A 20,958-nucleotide genomic window follows, 5' to 3' on the forward strand; every position below is an offset into this window, starting at 1 on the left:
CTGCACTCCAGCCTGGGCAACAGAGTGAGACTTTGTCTCAAAAGATTAAAAAATATCCCCCAGGACAATGTCAGCTAAACAAGATCTGTAGATTCTTTTATCTAACTAGACCCAGGGTGGAGTGGATGTGGGACAAGTAAGAATGTTGTTAAAATGAAGAGAATCCTAGCTGGGCATGGTGGCTCCTGCCTGTAATCCCAGCACTTTGGGAGGCCGAGGCGGGTGGATCACTTGAGGTCAGCAGTTCGAGACCAGCCTGGCCAACACGGTGAAACCCTGTCTCTACTAAAAATACAAAAATTAGCTGGGCATGGTGGCGAACACCTGTAGTCCCAGCCACTCAGGAGGCTGAGGCAGGAGAATCGCTTGTATCTGGAAGGTAGAGGTTGCAGTGAGCTGCGACCACTGCACTCCAGCCTGGGCAACAGAGCGGGATTCTGTCTCAACATAAAAATAAAAATAAATTAAAAAATAGAAAAAAAAAAAGACTGCTGTTGACTTTGGGATTTTTGGGCAGGGGTCAGCAAACCCCATAGGCTGGCCATCTATTTTTATAAAGTTATGTGGAATACAGCCGCACCCATTCATTGACCTGTTGCACAGAAAGGCTCTCTCTCTCTCAAGCAGAAGAAGGCTCACTTCATAGTCTCTTTTCTTAAATAAAGCAGTGAATTGAGTTGAATACTGTCTCCCCCAAATTCGTGTCTACTGAAACCTCAGAATGCAATCTTGTTTTGAAATAAGCTCTTTGCAGATGTAATTAATTAAGGCTCTTGAGGTGAGATCATCCCGGATTTAGAGTAAGCCCTAAATTCAATGACTGGTATCCTTCTAAGAAGAGGAAAGGACATAGACACACAGAGAAAAAAGGCAAACGAAGATGGAGGCAGAGATTGAAGTGGATGCCAGACAAAGAATACCAAGGGTTGCCAGGAGCTACCAGAAGAGGCAAGGAAGAATTCTTCCCTAGAGCAGCTGTCCAGGTGGCTTTGCTGACACCTTGATTTTAGGCTTCTAGCCTCCAGAACTGCGAGAAAATAAATTTCTGCTGTTTTAAGCCACCAAGTTCATGGTACTCTCTTATAGCAGCCCTAGAAAGCCAATATAGGCAGAGAAGGATAAGGTGACACACCTTTGCCCCTGATTTAATCATTCAATTAATTCTGGAAAAGAACCCCTTATCAGATAGGTCCTGTCTGACAATTTGATTCAATAAATATGGTAGCAACCACTGGATGTCCACCACTTCTCCATCCCCCACCATCTTCTACAGGAATGGAAATTTAGCCACGTCCTGGACTTCCCAAGAAAACTACATTTCCCAGCATCCCTAGCAGTTTGGTATGATCACATGATTAAGTTTCCTTCAATGATATGTCAGTGGAAGTGACGGCTGCCACTTTTGGGTCTGAGACTTAAGAAATTGGAAGAGACACCCCTCTTCTGCCTATTCAAGACCAGTTAAGTTTTGATTGTGCAAATGATGCTGAAGATCATTTGGTGGTAGAAGAAGAGGGCAGCAGGAGCCTGAATCCCTGAGTGACTTTGTGGAAGTGAGCTTCCCTGCCAACCTGCATGGCTAACCTTGTAGCTATTATAGGAGAGAAATTATTATTTTTTCTTTAAGGTTTTAATCCCATGGCCTTTTGGGTCTCTTAGTATGGCAGCATATCTTTGCTACATAATATAATAAATATTAATTATGTACCCAGGAAGTTGTAGTCACTGGGGATAGGACAATGATTGGATGGGTAGGGCCCTGCTCTCATGGAGCTTACAATCTAAGGGAAGGAAAGCAGATTATTTAAACCTCAATTATAATACAGTGGGATTAAAAAAAAAAAAAACCTGGTGGAAGAGCACTGCCATGGTCTGAATGTCTGTATCTTTCTCAAATTCATATGTTGAAACCTAGTCACCAATGTGAAGATATTAGGAAGTGGGGCCTTTGGGAGGTGATTAGATCATGAAGACAGAGGGATTTATGCTTTCATAAAAGAGGTTTCAGAGAGCTGCCTTGACTCTTTTCACCATGTGAGGATGGGGTAGGAAGACACCTTCTATGAAACAAGAAATGGCCCCTCATCAGACACCAAATCTGTCAGTGCCTTGATCTTCCCAGCCTCCAGAACCGTGGAAAATAAATTTCTGAGGTATATAAGACACCCAGTTCAGGGTATTTTATTATAGCCACCTGAGAGGACTAAAAGAGGCACTCTCTGGGCAAAGGAAGTGTCCTCATCCAGACTTGGAGGGTCAGGAGAGGGTTTCTGGAGGAAATAATGCCTATTCTGAGACTTGACAGCAAAGGGAGGAAAGAAGAAGAGTATTTCAACAAGAAGGAAAAATAATTCCAAGGCTATCCAGTGACAGAAAGTATAGGATGGTAGGGGATCGTTAAAAAGTTCAATGGGCTGGATGTGGTGGCTCACTCCTGTAATGCCAACACTTTGGAAGGCCAAGATGGGAGGGCTGCTTGAGCCCAGGAATTTGAGACCACCCTGGGAAACATAGTGAGACTCCATCTTTACTAAAAATAAAAATATTAGCTGGGTGTAATGGCATGTGCCTGTGGTCCCAGCTACTCAGGAGGCTGAGGTGGGAGGATCACTTGAGCCCAGGAGTTTGAGGCTGCAGTGAGCTGTGACTGTACTACTGCACTTCAGCCTGGGTGATGGAGTGAGACTGAGCCTCAAAAAAGCAGAGTTCAATGCAGCTAGAGTGGAGAGATAACACAGGTGATGTGGGTCAAGGCCAGAAGATACAGGGTCTCAAAGACACTGCTAAGAGCAATGGGTCACCTTGAAAGGACTTGACAAGAACAAAGACTTGGTGATATTTATATTCTGTGTAGTAAAAAGTTAACTCCTGTAATCCCAGCACTTTGGGAGGCCAAGGCAGGCGGATCACGAGGTCAGGAGATCGAGACCATCCTGGCTAACATGGTGAAACCCCATCTCTACTAAAAATACAAAAAAATTAGCCAGGCGCGGTGGTGGGCACCTGTAGTCCCAGCTGCTGGCGAGGCTGTGGCAGGAGAATGGTGTGAACCTGGGAGGTGGAGCTTGCAGTGAGCCAAGATCACGTCACTGCACTCCAGCCTGGGAGACAGAGCAAAACTCCATCTCAAAAAAAAAAAAAAAAAAAAGAGTTAACTCCTTGGGGTTGGGGAGTTCAAACTCCACATATTCCAAAGGAAAGACTGGCCCGTGGCTGGCTCCTGGAAGGAATATCTGTATATCTAGGGCCTTGGGCCATGCCTCATAGTTTATGCTCACAATGGGATCTATGGTGACTGCCCGTTTGTGTTCAGCTGGGGCTCTGGGTCACACTATATCAGTTTGATCTTGGAGTGTGCCAGAGACCCAGCAGTTCAAGTCAGTCACATGGGTGCTCCATGTCAATGTAACTGAGCCCCAGTAAAAACCCTGGACACCAAGGCTCAAGTGAGCTTCTCTGCTTGGCAGTACACTGTACATTGTCACACACCATTGCTGGGAGAATTGAACACTGTTTGCGTAACTGCATTGGGAGTGGACAGCTGGAAGATCATGCCTGATCTCCCCTGGACATTGCCTTGTGCATCTTTTGCTTTGCAGATTTTAATCTCTATCCGTCCACTGTAATTTCACTGAAATAACCATAACTGAATTTCACAGCTTTTCTGGGTCCTGTGAGCCCTTTTAGCAAACTTCAAACTTGAGAGAGATCTTGAAGAACCCTGACACATACTCTTCCAACCTTGAAGCTACTCCAGGTCAATAAGATTCCTGTTCCAGCTGCATCTCAAGAGAAAAGCAATTCCCTCTCTGATGAACTTTCAGATGTCCTACCTGCTTGCTGGCCACAGGACTTTAGGGGATTTGGAGATGGACAAAACTGGTCTCTGTCTCCAAGCAGCTCAGAGTCTAGAGGGCAAGGCAGAAAGGAGATCAAAGATAGCAATCAGCACGCAGTGTGCTTTCATGGCAGAGTGCGTGATGGAGGGCTAGTGGGTTCATCCGTACCTCAAATTCTGGCCAGGAATGGGGACAAGTCACAGCACCCAGATCAGAGATAAAGTTGATGAAGCTTGGGGGAGTGGTGCTGTGTATCTGAGGGGAGAAGGAGGTGAAGTGAAGCCAATGCTGTGTGGGCCAGGATTGAATCCCAGAGATAATTTTCTTTTCTTTTCTTTTCTGTTTTCTTTTTTTTCTTTTTTTTTTTTTTTTTTTTGAGGCAGGGTCTTGCTCTGTCATTCAAATGGGAGTGCAGTGGCACAATCTTGGCTCACTACCACCTCTACCTCTCCAGGTTCAAGCAATCCTCCCACCTCAGCCTCCCGAGTAGCTGGGATACAGGCATGCACCACCATGCCTGGCTAATTTTTGTATATTTTTTTGTAGAGATGAGGTTTTGCCACACTGCCCAGTCTGGTCTCAAACTCTTCAGCTCAAGTGTTCCACCTGCCTCAGCCTCCCAAAGTGATTTACAGGTGTGAGCCACCGCACCTGGTCAAGAATTTTCTTCTAGAAAGTCCAGCTTAAGTTGTGCAGCATTTCCAGTAGCCAGAGCTACTCTGAGAAATAAATGAGGCTCTTTGCCAATGTTGGCTAAAATCTAAAACATCACCCAAGGCAACCTGTATCATACTCTCTGACCTTTCCACTCCACAGCCCCCCTTGCCCTGCCCTCCAGGGAGTGTCCCTTGCAAATGTCACTGTTCTTCTTTCCCTTTCATACCATCTTCATTTAACAATCAAAACAGCCAGCTGGGTGCAGTGGCTCACGCCTGTAATTCCAGCACTTTGGGAGGCCGAGGTGGGCGGATCACCTGAGGTCGGGAGTTTGAGACCAGCCTGACCAACATGGAGAAACCCCATCTCTACTAAAAATACAAAAAAACAGCTGGGAGTGGTGGCGCATGCCTGTAATCCCAGCTACTCGGGAGGCTGAAGTAGGAGAACCACTTGAACTCAGGAGGTGGAGGTTGCAGTGAGCCGAGATCATGCCATTGTACTCCAGCCTGGGCAACAAGAGTGAGACTCCGTCTCAAAAAACAAAACAAAACAAAACAAAATAAACAAACAAAAAATAGCCAATGCATACCAAGAACTGTGTTGGATGTTCTATTATTTATTTATTTATTTTTAAGTTAATTTGTATTTATTTTTATGTTTTAAAGGCAGGGTCTTGATCTGTCACCCAGGCTGGAGTGCAATGGCATGATGATAGATCACTGTAGCCTCAAATTCCTAGGTTCAAGTGATCCTCCTGCCTCAGCCTCCTGAGTAGCTAGGGCTAGAAGCATGTCTGCACCACCATGCACACTAACTTATTTTACTTTATTTTTGCAGAGATGGAGGTCTTGCTATGTTTCCCATGCTGGTCTCTAACTCCTGGCCTCAAGTGATCCCCCCACCTTAGCCACTCAAAGTGCTGGGATTACAGGCATGAGTCATAGTTCTTGGCCATCTGCTGTTTTAAATAATCCATACAACAGGCATTTATTTCTTTTTTTGAGACAGAGTCTCGCCCCACCACCCAGGCTGGAGTGCAGTGGTGCAATCTTGGCTCATTACAACCTCCGCCTCCCAGGTTCAAGCAATTCTCTTGCCTCAGCCTCCCGAGTAGCTGGGATTATAGGCGTGCACCAGCACACCCAGCTAATTTTTTTCATCTTTAGTATCGATGGGGTTTCACCATGTTGGCCAGGCTGGTCTCGAACTCCTGACCTCATGTTCCATGCATCTTAGCTTCCCAAAGTGCTGGCATTACAGGTGTGAGCCACTGCGCCTGACCCAGACATCTATTTCTAATATAGTAAGCTGGGTAATAAGGCTGACACTCTTGCTGAAAACTGACAAATCCTGCATAAAATCTGAAGGCCATGTTGTTGAAACAAGAAAGACCTGACAATTAGTAATTATCAGCCCCAAATAAATTAGTGAAGTAAAGAATTTCCTGGAGGTAACCTGAGCATCTACCGGAGCATTAAAATCACTTTTGCCCCGAGGGCATCTGTCTAACCCACCGAACCGCACTTCAAGTTTTATGGCCTTCTGGGGAGCAGGGGTGGGGCAAACTCCAGGGTACACACGCGTTAGAAAGTCTCAAAGGAGACACACCACTCCCCAAGTAGGATGGGGCCCCAACAGGCTATCACTTTCAGGTAAGAAACCTGAAGTTAATGTACTCCCGTCTTTCCATCCCCAGAAATTTTTGAGGAAGTTACTTTGGCACTTTGCAGAAAAGGAGACAAAGAAAAGTCTTTGAGAAATTATAACCACAGCTGGCTTTTGCAGACACTGGTGACCTAAATTCTCAACACATTGTTGGTCTAAAAGTCTACAACAGTCCTAGACTGGGAGTGTCCCAGGTACCTGGAAAAAGGAAATGCAAATTGTCCATGGAGGGTACGCTTTCATTGTAGGCCTCAATTAACTCCCTTCAACAGTGTCCCATGGAGGCTGGGCACGGGGGCTCACACCTGTAATCCTAGCACTTTGGGAGGCCAAGGTGGGTTGATCACTTGAGGTCAGGAGTTCAAAACCAGCCTGGCCAACGTGGTGAAACCCTGTCTCTACTAAAAATACAAAAAAATTAGCTGGGTGTGGTGGCACATGCCTGTAATCCCAGCTACTCAGGAGGCTGAGGCAGGAGAATCATTTGGGCCTGGGAGGCTGAGGTTGCAGTGAGCTGAGATTGCACCACTGCACTCCAACCTGGGTGACCGAGTGTAACTCTGTCTCAAAACAAAACAAAACAAAACAAAAATAGCGTCCCGTGGAAAATGAGCTTCACACAACCAAAGATAACAAGACATTCAAGGAAACAAGACACCGGAATGAGGAATCATGGGAAACAAGAGACAGCAGAAAAAATGCCATAACACTTCTAGATACTTAAGTTACTGGACACTGATTATAAAAATTCTTTGCACATTGTGGGTTTCTGTAGATTTAGCCTTTTCTTTTGCATATTATACTCAAGGAAATGTAAGACATGCTTGAAAATACCTACAGAACAATTCTCAAGTGGGGGCAACTCTACCCTCCATGGGACATTTCATTTGGCAATATCTGAGCCATTTTTGGCTATCACAGCTGGGGAGGGGCTGCTACTGGCATTGAGTGGGGTGAGAGGCCAGGGATGTTCAAAGTGTCTTAGAGTGCACAGGGTGGGGGCTCACGTCCAAGGATTATCTAGCCCAAAATGTCAATTATGCCACGGTTGAGAAATCCTGCTGCAGGGAAACAATACTACAAAAGATGAAGCAGGATTTAAAAAGATCAGACAGCGCGGTGGCTCAAGCCTGTAATCCCAGCACTTTGGGAGGCCGAGACGGGCGGATCACGAGGTCAGGAGATCGAGACCATCCTGGCTAACACAGTGAAACCCTGTCTCTACTAAAAAATACAAAAAACTAGCTGGGCGAGGTGGCAGGCAGGAGAATGGTGTGAACCCAGGAGGCGGAGCTTGCAGTGAGCTGAGATCCGGCCACTGCACTCCAGCCTGGGCAACAGAGCGAGACTCCGTCTCAAAAAAAAAAAAAAAAAAAAAAAAAAAAAGATCAGACAGAGCCTGTAGGAAAAAAACAATTCTAATACTTGGAATTAAAAACATAGTGGGCGTGGTTAACAGCAGATCAGACATAGCTAGAGAGGCAACTGGTAAGCTGGTGGTAGGCACCATTATTCTCCTCATTTGACAAACAAGTAAACTGAGGTACACAGAGAGCCAGCGTCTTGCTTGCTGGGAAATAAATCACAAATTGGCATCCACCTAACTCAAGATCTGTGCTGTTAACCACTCTGCCATTCTGTTTAAACCCAAGGGAATGGTTTCCTCTCTCTGCCTGAGTCTCTGAACGTCTTTCCCACTTGCTATTTTCTTTGGCAAAATATTTTAGGGAAAATAGAATTTGTCTAAAAACGCCTGAGAGAAGAAAGGCACGCTGTGCTGCATTAGCATGCGGGCAACAATGCCTAGGGGGAAAAAAAAAGCACAGCAATTTCCATCTCTAAAACATTTACCTTCCATTAACTAATTATGGCCCACGGTTCATAGCCAAGGGGCTTGGGGTGTGTATCTTTACACAGACACAGAGAAAATGGAAGAAATGCACCAATAAAAGTGGTCCCCCACCAGGCCACGCACGGTGGCTCACGCCTGTATTCCTAACACTTTGGGAGGCCGAGATGGGCGGATCACCTAAGGTCAGGATTTAGAGACCAGCCTGACCAACATGGAGAAACCCCATCTCTACTAAAAAATACAAAATTAGCCGGGCGTGGTGACGCATGCCTGTGATCTCAGCTACTCAGGAGGCTGAGGCAGGAGAATCGCTTGAACCCGGGAGGCAGAGGTTGCAGTGAGCTGAGATCATGCCATTGCACTCCAGTCCGGGCAAGAAGAGTGAAACTCTGTCTCAAAAAAAAACAAAAAAACAAACAAACAAAAAAGGCATTCCCCCTGTTAGCTGCTAGAAGCTGGAATGCAGGGTCCAGGGCCGTCCCAAATTTGCAACCCCAGAGTCTTCAGCTGCAGGATCCTGGGCAAGTTACTTCCTCTCGCTATGCTTTGATCTCTCTCTCCATAAAATGTAGATCGTGAACCACCACGCTTTTAGGATTCTTTGCAAAGATCCAAGGAGATGTGTGTTAAGGGCCTGGCACGTAGCAACTGCTCAATGTGACTGGTGATTACTTCTATTGGAGAGGCAGGAAAGCACAGCGGTAAAAACAAAACAAAACAAAAAACAAACCAACCAACAAACAAAAAAAACACACACACACTCTGGGACCACACTCCTGGGTCTGAATCCCAGCTCTACCACTCAGTAGCTGTGTGACCTTCGGAAAGTTACTTAACCTCTCTGGGCATCGGTTTCCTCATAGGTAAAATGTGGATAATAACAGCTCTTATTTTATTTATTTTTTTGAGATGGAATTTCACTCTTGTCCTCCAGGTTGGAGTGCAGCAGAGCGATCTTGGCTCACTGCAACCTCCGCCTCCTGGGTTCAAGTGATTCTCTTACCTCAGCCAAGTAGCTGGGATTACAGGCACCTGCCACCACGCCTGGTTAATTTTTGTATTTTTAGTAGAGAGAGGGTTTCACCATATTGGTCAGGCTGGTCTTGAACTCCTGACCTCAGGTGATCCACCTGCCTTGGCCTCCCAAAGTGCTGGGATTACAGGAATAAGCCACTGCGCCTGGCAACAGCTCTTATTTATAGGCTCTTTAGAAGATTACATGGGTTAATATTTGTAAAGGGCTCATAGTAAATGCTAGTTGTTATTGTCATCACAATTTGCCTGGATTATCAGGCTGATGAGTACAATGTAGTTGAACTGAAGTTTTACAAGGGCAGAAAGCAGGCCTGTCTTGTTACCACTGTGTCACCAGGGCCTAGCACACAGTAGAAACTCAGTGAGCAATTTTGGAATGAATGAAGTATTTCCTTTTTACCTGCCAATATCCCCAAATGTAACAAAAACCATGACTACCATTTGCTGAGAATCTACCCTGGAGCGAGCCCCCTAGTGGGCATTTTACATGGATCATCTCCTCGCATCCTCACAACAACGCTGAGACAGGTGGCATCGTTCCATTTCACAGATCAGGAAACTGCAGGTCAGAGTGGTCCCACAGCCCGTGAAGGGAAAAGCCAGAATTTTTGCCACGTCCACCAGGATTCCCAAATCCAAATGTTCAACTACTTTCTGCCACCTGAGTCTTTCCTTCAACCTGAGATCCGCTCTCATGGATGTCACAGCCAACCACATAGACCCTGAGAGCCTTCATGTTTGTATTTCTTTGCTTCTATTGTATGTTCTCCCTGCTTCTCACTGAAGAATGGACGCAGCTCAATGCCTCAGTTTCCCTACTCATAAAAGGAGGACAACAACAGTGGTGTTCTCAGAATGGCCTTGAGGGCGGCACAGGTGGATCGTGCCTCACACAGAGCGAGCCTCCGTAAATGGAATAGCCTCTCTACGACTTGCCTGCGAATTCTCCCCACCACCCTGACCCTCGGGCACACATCTTTAGATTTGCTGACCACCTTCTGGGCTGAGTCTCACTCCTCTGCCCGTTAGCTTTCCTCTGCCCAAGCTGATTTATCCGTCATTTCTCCCCCTCCAGCCTCTATCACTGTGCGTACACACACACACACACACACACACACACACACACACACACCCCTTTCTCTCTCTTCTTGCAGCCTCTTCAGCCACTAAAATTAGCTCCATCTCTAGTCCACATCCCCAGCACGCCTGTCCTGGTTTCTCTGGGCTCCCAGCCACTTGCGATATTGTGTCTCAGATGCCACACGCTGCCTGCCTGATGTCACAGCCGCTTCCTAAAACAAGGGGTATTTTGAGATCCTGGAGGGGGTGGGAGCGGGGGGAAGGGAGGGATTTCACACATCTTCCTCCTGGGGCGTTTTTTAAAAACGCTGACACGAGAGATGTGTGGCCCCCCCCCACTGTGCCCCTCACTCCTATTTTTAGTTTCTAAGTGTTCAGAAAAAAAAAAAAGCTTCAGAACCAATGAGACCTCCAAGGGCCCCAGTGGGTCAAATCTTGATTTGAAAAAAATTCCACTTCTGGGTCTATATCTAAAAGAATTGAAAGCAGGGACTCAGCTATTTGTACACACAGGTTCACAGCAGCATTATTTACAATAGCCAAAAGGTGGAAACCAAGTGCCCATCGATGGATGAACGGATAAACAAACCGTGGTCCATCCACACAATGGAATACGATTCGGCCTGGAAAAGAAGGAAATTCTGACTCATGCTACAACATGGATGAAACTGGAGGACATTATGCTCCGTGAAACAAACCAGTCACAAAAAGACAAATACTGTATGATTCTACTCACAGGGGAGGCCCAAAGTAGCCAAATTCACAGAGACAGAAAGTAAAATGGTGGGTGCCAGGGGCTGGGGGAGTGGGCTGGGGGAGTGGGGAGGGGGGAGTAGAGAGTGGGGAGGGGGAGGGGGGAGTGGGAAGTGGGGAGTGGGGAGTGGGGAGTGGGAAGTGGGGAGTGCGGAGGGGGTGGGGAGAGTGGGGTGTGGGGAGGGGGGAGTGGGGAGGGGGAGGGGGAGTACAGAATGGGGAAGGGGGAGGGGGGAGGGGAAGTAGGGAGGGGAGGGGGAGTACAGAGTGGGGAGGGGGAGGGGGGAGGGAGAGTGGGGAGGGGGGAGGGAGAGTGGGGGGGGGAGGGAGAGTGGGGAGGGGAGGGGGAGGGGGGAGGGGGGAGGGGGAGCAGGAAGTGGATAATGAGTTTCCTGGGGGCAGAGTTTCAGTTTTGCAAGATGCAAAAGTTCTGGAGATGGATGGCAGCACTCGTTGTACAACAATGTGAGTGTACTTAACGCCGCTGAACTATACACTTAAAAACGGTATATTTTATGTTACGCATATGTAACCACAAATATATATATATATAAATATACATTTGCAACCCCAGAGTCTTCAGCTGCAGGATCTTGGGGAAGTTACTTCCTCTCTCTATGCTTTGATCTCTCTCTTAGGCCGGGTGCAGTGGTTCAACACCTGTAATCTCAGCACTTTGGGAGGCCGAGGTGGGTGGATCCCTTGAGGTCAGGAGTTCCAGACCAGCCTGGCCAACATGGTGAAACCTCGTCTCCACTAAAAATACAAAAATTAGCCAGGCCTGGTGGCATGATCTCAGCTCACTGCAACCTCTGCCTCCTGGGTTTAAGCGATTCTCCTGCCTCAGCCTCCCGAGTAGCTGGGACTACAGGCACGCAGCACCATGCCCAGCTAATGTTTGTATTTTTAGTACAGACAGGATTTCATCATGTTGGGCAGACTGGTCTCGAACTCCTGACCTCGGGTGATCTGCCCTCTTGGCCTCCCAAAGTGCTGGGATTACAGGCGTGAGCCACTGTTAGAACAATGAGACGAACAGGTCAGGAGGAGAAAGCACGTGGACAGGGGGCGGGGATGTTACCACCTAGTCACGGCAGGGACTTGATTCCCCTGGAAGATCTTACTGGGACAATTCATACTACAAATTGTTTAGTGAACATCTACTATGTGCCAGGCTGTGTTCTAGGCTCTGGGGGAATAGCAGTGAACAAAACAGGCAGAAGTCCCTGCCCTCATGGAACTGGCATTCTAGTCGGGGCGGGGGATTGGCAATAACCAATAAACAAGTAAATATAGCTTGGTAGATGCTCTTCAGGGGTATAGAAGGAAACTAAGCCTAGCGGTGGGGAGTAGGGTGGCACGGTGCAGGTGGGGCAGTTACATGTTAGAAGGACACTTGAGCAAAGACCCAAAGGAAGTGAGACGGGGGAGTCAAGCAGATATCTGGGGGAAGACTGTTCCAGGCAGAGGGAACAGCCTATGCGAAGGCCCTGAGGCTGGGGAGTGCTTGGTGTGTAAGGGACAGCAGGGAATCTGTGTCGCTGAAGCCGAGTGAGTGGAAAGGAGAGTGGGAATAGAGGGGGACGGGGGGGAGGCTTTGTGGGTCCCTGTGAGGAGAATTTGGGCTTTTTCTCCAAGTGAGGTGGTGAGCAAAAAGGAGCCAGGTCCTGACTCAGTTGCTCACAGGCGCCCTCTGGCTGCTGTGTGGGGAACAGTCCTGGGGGTGGGGCAAGGGCAGAAGTTAAGAGACCAGATGGGGGTGGAGGTGGAAGGCAACTGGTTTAGTCCAGGCCAGGAATGATGGCGGCTGGACTGGGGTGGGGCTGTGAAGGTGGTGAGAGGTGGGTGGTGGATTCTGGGTAGATTCTGAAGGTAGAGCCAATAAGATGTGTTAACAGACTGGATGCAGGGGGTGGAGAAAAAGAGGCATAGAGGCACAGAGGAAGATCTGGAGGTCTGAGGCCAGAGCACTGCAGGGGGTTGAAGTCACCTTTATCTAAATAGAAAATACAGCAGGATGAGCAGGTTTGGGTGATGGTGGTCTTTTGGAGAAACTGTAATCCATCTAACACCTCAGAGTCTGCTGCATACCCGTGTTCATGACAGCACTCTTCACAACAGCCACAATATGGGTACAACCTAAATGTCCATCAGTAAAGGAATGGACAAAGAAAATGTGGTGTATATTTACACAATGAAATACTATTCAGTCCTGAAAAAGGAGGAAATTCCATCTTTTGCGACAACGTGCATGAACCTGGAGGACATTATACTAAGTTGAAACAAGCCAGACACAGAAACACAAATACTGCACAATCTCGCTTATGTGTGAGATCTAAAAAATTTGAGGCCGGGCGCGGTGGCCCATAATCCCGGCACTTTGGGAGGCTGATGCGGGCGGGTCACGAGGTCAAGAGATCGACACCATCCTGGCCAACATGGTGAAACCCCATCTCTACTAAAAATACAAAAATTAGCTGGGCGTGGTGGTGCACACCTCTAGTCCCAGCTACTTGGGAGGCTGAGGCAGGAGAATCACTTGAACCCAAGAGGCAGAGGTTGCAGTGAGCCAAGATCATGCCACTGCACTCCAGACTAGCAACAGAGTGAGATCTGTCTAAAAAAAAAAAAAAAAAAAAAAAAAATTTAGGCTGGGGGCAGTGGCTCAACGCTTGTAATCTCAGCACTTTGAGAGGCCGAGGTGGGTGGATCACTTGAGGTGAGGTCAGGAGTTCGAGACCGGCCTGGCCAACATGGTGAAACCTCGTCTCCATTAAAAATACAAAAATTAGGTCTGGTGGCGAGCACCTGTAATCCCAGCTACTCAGGAGGCTGAGGCTGGAGAGTCGCTTGAACCCAGGAGGCGGAGGTTGCAGTGAGCCGAGATGGCACTACTGCACTCCAGACTAGGTGACACAGCGAGACTCTATCTCAAAAATAAATAAATAAAATAAAAAATTAAAATTAAAAATTAAAAAAAATTAAAAATTTGAACCCATGGAAGCAGAGAGAATGGTGATTACGAAGGGTTGGTGGTGGAGGGATTGGGGAGATATTAGGTAAAGGATACAAAGTTTCAGTGAGATAGGAGGAATAAGTTTTAGAGATCTTTTGCACAGCATGGTGACCACAATTAATGATAACGTATTGTAGTGTATGTTTCAACATAATGTAATATACAACATATGGTATTGTATATTTCAAAACTGCTAAAAGAGATTTTAAGTGTTTTCACCACAAAAAATAAGTATGTGATGTAGTGGATATATTAATTGGCTTGATTTAATCATTCAAAAATGTAAACATATATAGCAAAACATCACATTGTACCCCATGAATATATACAATTACTTTTTCAGTTAGAAAAAAAGTTAGGCTGGGTGCAGTGGCTCATGTCTGTAATCGCAGTACTTTGGGAGGCTGAGGCAGGAAGATTGCTTGAGGCCAGGAGTTTGAGACCAGCTTGGGCAACATAGCAAGACCCCACCTCTACAAAAAAATTTAAAAATTAGCCAGGCATCTGGCTAACACAGTGAAACCCTGTCTCTACTAAAAATACAAAAAATTAGCCAGGCGTGGTGGCGGGCACCTGTAGTCCCAGCTAATCGGGAGGCTGAGGCAGGAGAATGGCGTGAACCCAGGAAGTGGAGCTTGCAGTGAGCCAAGATCGCACCACTGCACTCCAGCCTGGGCGACAGAGTGAGACTCTGTCTCAAAAAAAAAAAAAAAAATTAGCCAGGCATCATGGTGTGTGCCTGTAGTCCTAGCTACTCAAAAGGCTGATGTTGGGGGATCGCTTGAGCCTGGGAGGTCAAGGCTGCAATAAGCTATGATCACACCACTGCACTCCAGGCTGGGCAACAGAGCAAGACCCTGTCTCAAAAAAAAAAAAAAAAAAAAGGAAAAAAAAAAAGTCAGCTGAAGAAGATGGACCCCCAGAGTCATGGAAACTGCTTTGTACCCAGAGCCTTGGATCAGGGCCTGCGTTGTGGGGAAGTGACCTTGGTCTGGCCAGTGGGCAGGGGATGCATGTCAGTTTATTGACCTGGGCTTTGGTGTCTCATCTGCAAATAAGGGATGCAAAAAGCTCCAACCCCCAACCTCAGAATCACTGCGAGGCACCAATGGGAGAATTTTTGCAAAGGGCTCAGACAGCCCTTCGCTGCATACCACCCAGCAGAACAAGAGCGAGTATAAGTATTAGCAATGGAATAGTTGCAGGGTGTCTAGCTAACCTCTCCTGGGCAACACTGCACCCTCCAGTGGCCATCCCCTGGGAACCAAGTCAAGCAGCAAACAGCCTGGAAACAGGGTTTTTACTTTCCTGAATCAGATAATCACAGATTCAGCCACCTGTACTCCATGTATTGAGCGTGGCAGTTAAGAGCTTCAACACTGAACGCAAGCTTCCTCATTCAAACCCCAATTCTACCACTTCCCAGCCGTGTGGCTTGGGGAAAGTGCTCTAGCTTTTCTGAATATCAATTTTCTCATCTGTAAAATGGGGAGACTGGGACTGAATGAAATAATCCCTGCAGAGCCCTTAGGGCACAGCCTGGCCACACACATGTTATATCTGTGTTCACTATTGTTGTTATTGTTATTATTTTTAGAGATAAGGTTTCGCCCTGTCACCCAGGGTGCAGTGCAGTGGCATGATCATAGCTCACTGCAGCCTCGACCTCCTGGATTCAAGTGATCCTCCTGTCTCAGCCTCCTGAATAGCTGGGACTACAGGCTACTGTTATTACTGATACCTTTATTTGCCCTGTGAAATAGGTACAGTGAGCCCTGAGATATTAGGCTGGTGCAAAAGTCATTGTGGTTTTTGCCATTACTTTTCATGTATTTTGGATCTGTGCCTGTCCCCACCCAAATCTTATGGTGAATTGTAATCCCCGATGTTGGAGGTGGGGCCTGGTGGAAGGTGATTGGATCATGAGGGCATTATTTCCGCCTTGGTGCTATTCTCGAGATAGTGAGTGAGTTCTTGTGAGATCCGGCCATTTAAAGGTGTGTAGCACCTCCTCACTCTCTTCCTCCGGTTCTGGCCACGTGAGGACGCCTGCTCCAGCTTTACCTTCTGCCATGATTGTAAGTTTCCTGAGGCCTCCCCAGAAGCTAAGCAGATGCTGCCATGCTTTCTATAGAGCCTGCAGAATCATGAGTCAATTACACCTCTTTTCTTTGTAAATTACCCCAGTCTCAGGTTTTTTTTTTTTTTTTTGACAAGATCTCACTCTGTTTTTTGGGGGTTTTTTTGTTTTCTTTTTTGAGACAGAGTCTTGCTCTGTCGCCCAGGCTGGAGTGCAGTGGCGCGATCTCGGCTCACTGCAAGCTCCGCCTCCTGGGTTCACGCCATTCTCCTGCCTCGGCCTCCTAAGTAGCTGGGACTACAGGTGCCCCCCACCAGGCCCGGCTAATTTTTTGTATTTTTAGTAGAGACAGGGTTTCACTGTGTTAGCCAGGATGGTCTCGATCTCCTGACCTCGTGATCCACCCGCCTTGGCCTCCCAAAGTGCTGGGATTACAGGCGTGAGCCACCACTCCCGGCCTACAAGGTCTCACTCTGTTGCCCAGGCTGGAGTACAGTGGCACAATCACAGCTCACTGCAGCATTAGCCTCTCGGGCTCAAGCGATCCTCCCACCTCACCTTCCTGAGTAGCCACGACCACAGACGCATGCCAGCACACCTGGCTAATTTTTGTACTTTCAGTAGAGCCAGGATTTCACTGTGTTGCCCAGGTTGGTCTGGAACTCCTGGGTTCAAGCAATCCTCCCACCGTGGCCTCCCAAAGTGCTGGGATTATGGGTGTGAGCCACTGTGCCCAGTCAGGCATTTCTTTTCAAAAATTTTTCTTTTAAATTATTATTATTTTTTTTTTGAGATGGAGTCTCACTCTGTATCCCAGGCTGGAGTGCAGTGGCTCAGTCTTGGCTCACTGTAACCTCCGCCTCCCTAGTTCAAGTGATTCTCCTGCCTCAGCCTCCCAAGTAGCTGGAATTACAGGTGCATATCACCAGGCCTGGCTAATTTTTTGTTTGTTTTTTTTGTATTTTTAGAAGAGATGGGGTCTCGCTATATTGCCCAAGCTTGTCTCACACTCCTGACCTCAAGTGATCTGCCCATCTCAACCTCCCAAAGTGCTGGGATTACAAGCATGAGCCATCACGCCCAGCCCCAGCCAGACATTTCTTTATAGCAATGTGAGAACAGACTAATATAAGCCCCAATTTTCAGATGGGGAAACTGAGGCTCAGAGAGACGACAGGCTTGCCAGAGGTCAGCAGAGCAACAGAGGTGAGCAGGAAGGGTGCTCTGCCAGCCTGCCCTCGTTCACCCAGATGTACATTGGGGACAATGAGAGCACCTACCAAGAAAGATGTGCCTAGAGGATTAAATGAGATAATTTACTCAAGATGTTGAGAACAGCACTACGTACAAATTGTGGATGAATGTTGGTGTTTATCTTAACTCCCTCGGGTCATGCAGCTGGGCACTGGGGAAGCCCAAGATTGTCTGACTGCAGGGTCCAGTTCATTATTACAGAGCTTTGCTGTTGAACCAACAATTTAAAAACATACAAGGTTTTGCCTGTTTTTATTGTGTTTTCTTTTGTTTTAAGATGGAGCCTCACTCTGTCATCCAGGCTGGAGTGCAGTGGCGTGGTCTCAGCTCACTAAAACCTCTACCTACCCAGTTCAAGTGATTCTCGTGCCTCAGCCTCCTGAGTAGCTGAGATTACAAGGATGCACCACCACACCCAGCTAATTTTTGTATTTTTAGTAGACATGGGGTTTCATCATGTTGGCCGAGGCTGGTCTCGAACTCCTGACCTCAAGTGGTCTGCCCGCCTGAGCCTCCTAAAGTGTTGGGATTACAGGCGTGAGCCACCGCGGCCGGCCTGCCTTTGCCTGTTTCTTCAGAAGGGACAAGGGAATGGAAAATCAGGGATTGTTCCCTGAGCCTTCTGCTTTTTCGAGGCACTCAGCATTCCTGGTGCCCAAGGCTTCCCACATTGTCCCCTTGGCTGGCACAGCTGCTGGGGTGAGTGTGATTCTGAGGTTGGGGCTTTTTGAATTCCGTTTGTAAATGAGAACGGAACCTCAGCTGCTCCTGAATCCACCCAGATCAGGCCGGGCAGTTCCTGCTTTTCTCCTCCTGCTACAGAATAACAGGACTGGAATTAAGCATAGCTCTTCTTCCTTCTGTCCGTCCCCTAGCAATGTCTGGGCAAACCTAACAAAAGCCATGAAGCCTGTACCATCAGCTATGAATTCAGTTATTCATTCACTCAGTCATTCACTCACTCACTCATTCATTCACTCACTCACTCATTCACTCACTCATTCATTCATTCACTCACTCATTCATTCACTCATTCACTCATTCACTCACTCACTCACTCATTCACTCATTCACTCACTCACTCATTCACTCATTCATTCATTCACTCACTCATTCATTCATTCACTCACTCACCCATTTATGCATTCAACAGATTTTTACTCAACCCCATTCTCAAGTTCTGTATGAGGCTCTGTGGGTCCATCTTTACCCCCCAGAGGAAGGAGACACATGATTAACCAAATAGACAACATTAAGAGGATTCACACTGATGCCACAGATGGCCATAAAGAGGGGACCTAAACTGGTATCACAGTGGGCATGCAGTGGGGAGATCAGGGAAGGCTTCCTTCCTGGAGGAAGAGACAGTATCATATCAGTAAACACGTACTTCCTTGAGGCCTGAGAGTGCTTTGGCACCTTGGTCCCTCTTCAAGGCCCCTGGACTGCCCCCACAATGCAGCAAACAATGAGTACACATGTGGCACAACAGGGGAACCTCCTTTCAGGTTGGCTGGTGCCCCTGCCGCCCGGATGTTAAATATTTTACGTATCATGTCTGAGTAAGATTTAAGCAGATACAGAGGAGGGAGCATATTTCAGACACAGGCACACAGCATGTGCAAGTCCCTGGGGTGAGCGGGCAGAAGCTGCTGGTGGAGAAGGCTGGTGTCCCTTTCCCTATTTTCTCCCTCTAAAATTTGACAGTGGCAGAAGGAAGCTTGGTTCTGCAGTGGGGACAGAGCTGTGTCCAAATCCTGGTTCTAGCTACACGGAACGGTGGGGAGGTTTGAATATGATAAGCTATGTAAAGGATCTAAGACCCAGCAGATGCTCAGTTCATGCTCTCTGAAGTTGATCTCCACACTGACCTTGGTTTCCATAAACCTGGCACTGCAGAAGGGAAGAGAGGTGGAGGCAGCTAACAAAAGAAAAGAGCCGGGTGTGGTGGGTCACGCCTCTAATCCCAGCATTTTGGGAGGCTGAGGCAGTTGGATCACCTGAGGTCAGGAATTTGAGACCAGCCTGGCCAACATGGCAAAACTCTGACTCTACTAAAAATACAAAAATTAGCCAGGCATGGTGGCATACTCCTGTAATTCCAGCTACTCAGGAGGCTGAGGCGGGAGAATTGCTTGAACCTAGGAGGCAGAGGTTGCAGTGAGCTGAGATCACGCCATTGCACTGCAGCCTGGGCGACAAGAGCGAAACACCACCTAAAAGAAAAAAAGAAAGAAAGAAAAAGAAACAAGAGTTGGGGCGGGAGGGAGAAGAGTTAAGTTAAGGTCTCCACATAGATACCCACAAATCTGGCCTCTGCCCCTACCTGAGCCAATAGAATCAGAGCCAGCTTTCCATCCAGCTCTGATCAGGAGTGGGTGACATTTCAACAAACAAAATCCAAAGCCCCAGTGGAGAGAGGGAGCCAGGCTGCGTGGCTGTGCATGTCAGCATGGCAGACAAGAAATCTCTTCCCTAAGAATCTCTTCCCTTGCACTCCAACCACCTGTGAGGGTTCAGAACACAGATATCACAGTGAGATTTGATAAAAGCTGAGAAGGCTATGTAATCATTCCCACTTTTCATTCCAGCTTGCTGTATGACGGGCCCTATGCTCTCGGCGGAGTTTTTGCTGACATTTTTTCCTCCTTTTCACTGTACAAGTGACACAGTAATGACACGTCATCTACATTGATGGGTGAGGGATGGAAAGGAAGAGGAAAATGTGCTCTGAGGGCCCACAGAAGTCAGGGCAGAAGGCTTCAGGGTACAGGAATGGGGTCCCAGTGGCCCCAGGTAAATACCAGATGGAGTCTGTTGCCCCATTCCTTGCATCTGGACCAGCCTCGTTGCTTGCTTTGGACAACAGTGGCCAACATGATGTTGGGCCATTCCTGGGACTGGCCCTTAAGAAGGCTGAACACTTCCTCTTTCTCTTAGAGTCCCACTGCTGCCATGTGAACTAGTTCAGGGTAACCTGCCGGAGGATGAAAAGCTTCCATGCAAACAACTCAGGCTAGTCTGCTGGAGGGTGAAAGACCACAGGGAGTGGAGCACAGTCATTCCAGCCGAGGGCATCCTGGACCAGTCTGCAGCCAGTCAACAGCCAAACAGAAGAGCCACCCAGCTGACCTGCAGCTGATCAAAGATGCATGAATGAGCTCAACTGAGACCAGATAAAGCACCCAACTGGGCCCAGCCTGAACTGCCACCCTTCAGAACCATGAGCCAAATAAATGCTTGTCATTATAAGCCACTGGGTCTTGGGGATTGTTTGTTACACAGCAGTGTTGTGGCAATATATAACTGATGCAAAGGAGCATACAGAAGAGGTAAATATAAGGTACACTAAGACAGAGTTTTAAAATAAAAGGTCCTGATTTTATTTTATTTTGATTACAGGTGCACGCCACCACATCCGACTAATTTTTATATTTTTAGTAGAGACGGGGTTTCACCATGTTGGCCAGGCTGGTCTTGAACTCCTGACCTCAGGTGATCCACCTGCCTTGGCCTCCCAAAGTGCTGAGATTGTAGGAGTGAGCCACCATGCCTGGCTTTCTCTTTTCTTTCTTACTGTCCTGTTCCTATTTCCTGGTATTGCCAAACAAACCACTTGCCCTCAATTTTTTTTTTTTTTTGAGATGGAGTCTTGCTCTGTTGCTCAGGCTGGAGTGCAGTGGTGCAATCTCGGCTCACTGCAAGCTCTGCCTCCCAGGTTCAC

General features: G+C 47.5%; 1 protein-coding gene and 2 long non-coding RNA genes across 5 annotated transcripts in view; 1 reads left to right on the forward strand and 2 right to left on the reverse strand.

Moving 5' to 3' along the window:
- LOC144336742 (uncharacterized) overlaps window positions 1–7,552 on the forward strand; it is a 171,959-nt gene extending 164,407 nt beyond the window's left edge. Inside the window, exons 2-3 of the long non-coding RNA XR_013409066.1 lie at window positions 5,169–5,533; window positions 6,718–7,552. This is a non-coding gene — a long non-coding RNA (uncharacterized LOC144336742). The remainder of the gene's footprint in view (window positions 1–5,168; window positions 5,534–6,717) is intronic.
- Window positions 1–14,799, reverse strand: part of LOC144336747 (uncharacterized) — a 36,866-nt gene extending 22,067 nt beyond the window's left edge. Inside the window, exon 1 of the long non-coding RNA XR_013409071.1 lies at window positions 14,732–14,799. This is a non-coding gene — a long non-coding RNA (uncharacterized LOC144336747). The remainder of the gene's footprint in view (window positions 1–14,731) is intronic.
- The window catches only part of CACNA1A (calcium voltage-gated channel subunit alpha1 A), a 307,938-nt gene that overhangs the window by 219,561 nt on the left and 67,419 nt on the right, over window positions 1–20,958 (reverse strand). The gene's annotated exons all lie outside the window — the stretch shown is intronic.

Source organism: Macaca mulatta, chromosome 19 (genome assembly GCF_049350105.2).
Source record: "Macaca mulatta isolate MMU2019108-1 chromosome 19, T2T-MMU8v2.0, whole genome shotgun sequence".
Taxonomy (NCBI): domain Eukaryota; kingdom Metazoa; phylum Chordata; class Mammalia; order Primates; family Cercopithecidae; genus Macaca; species Macaca mulatta.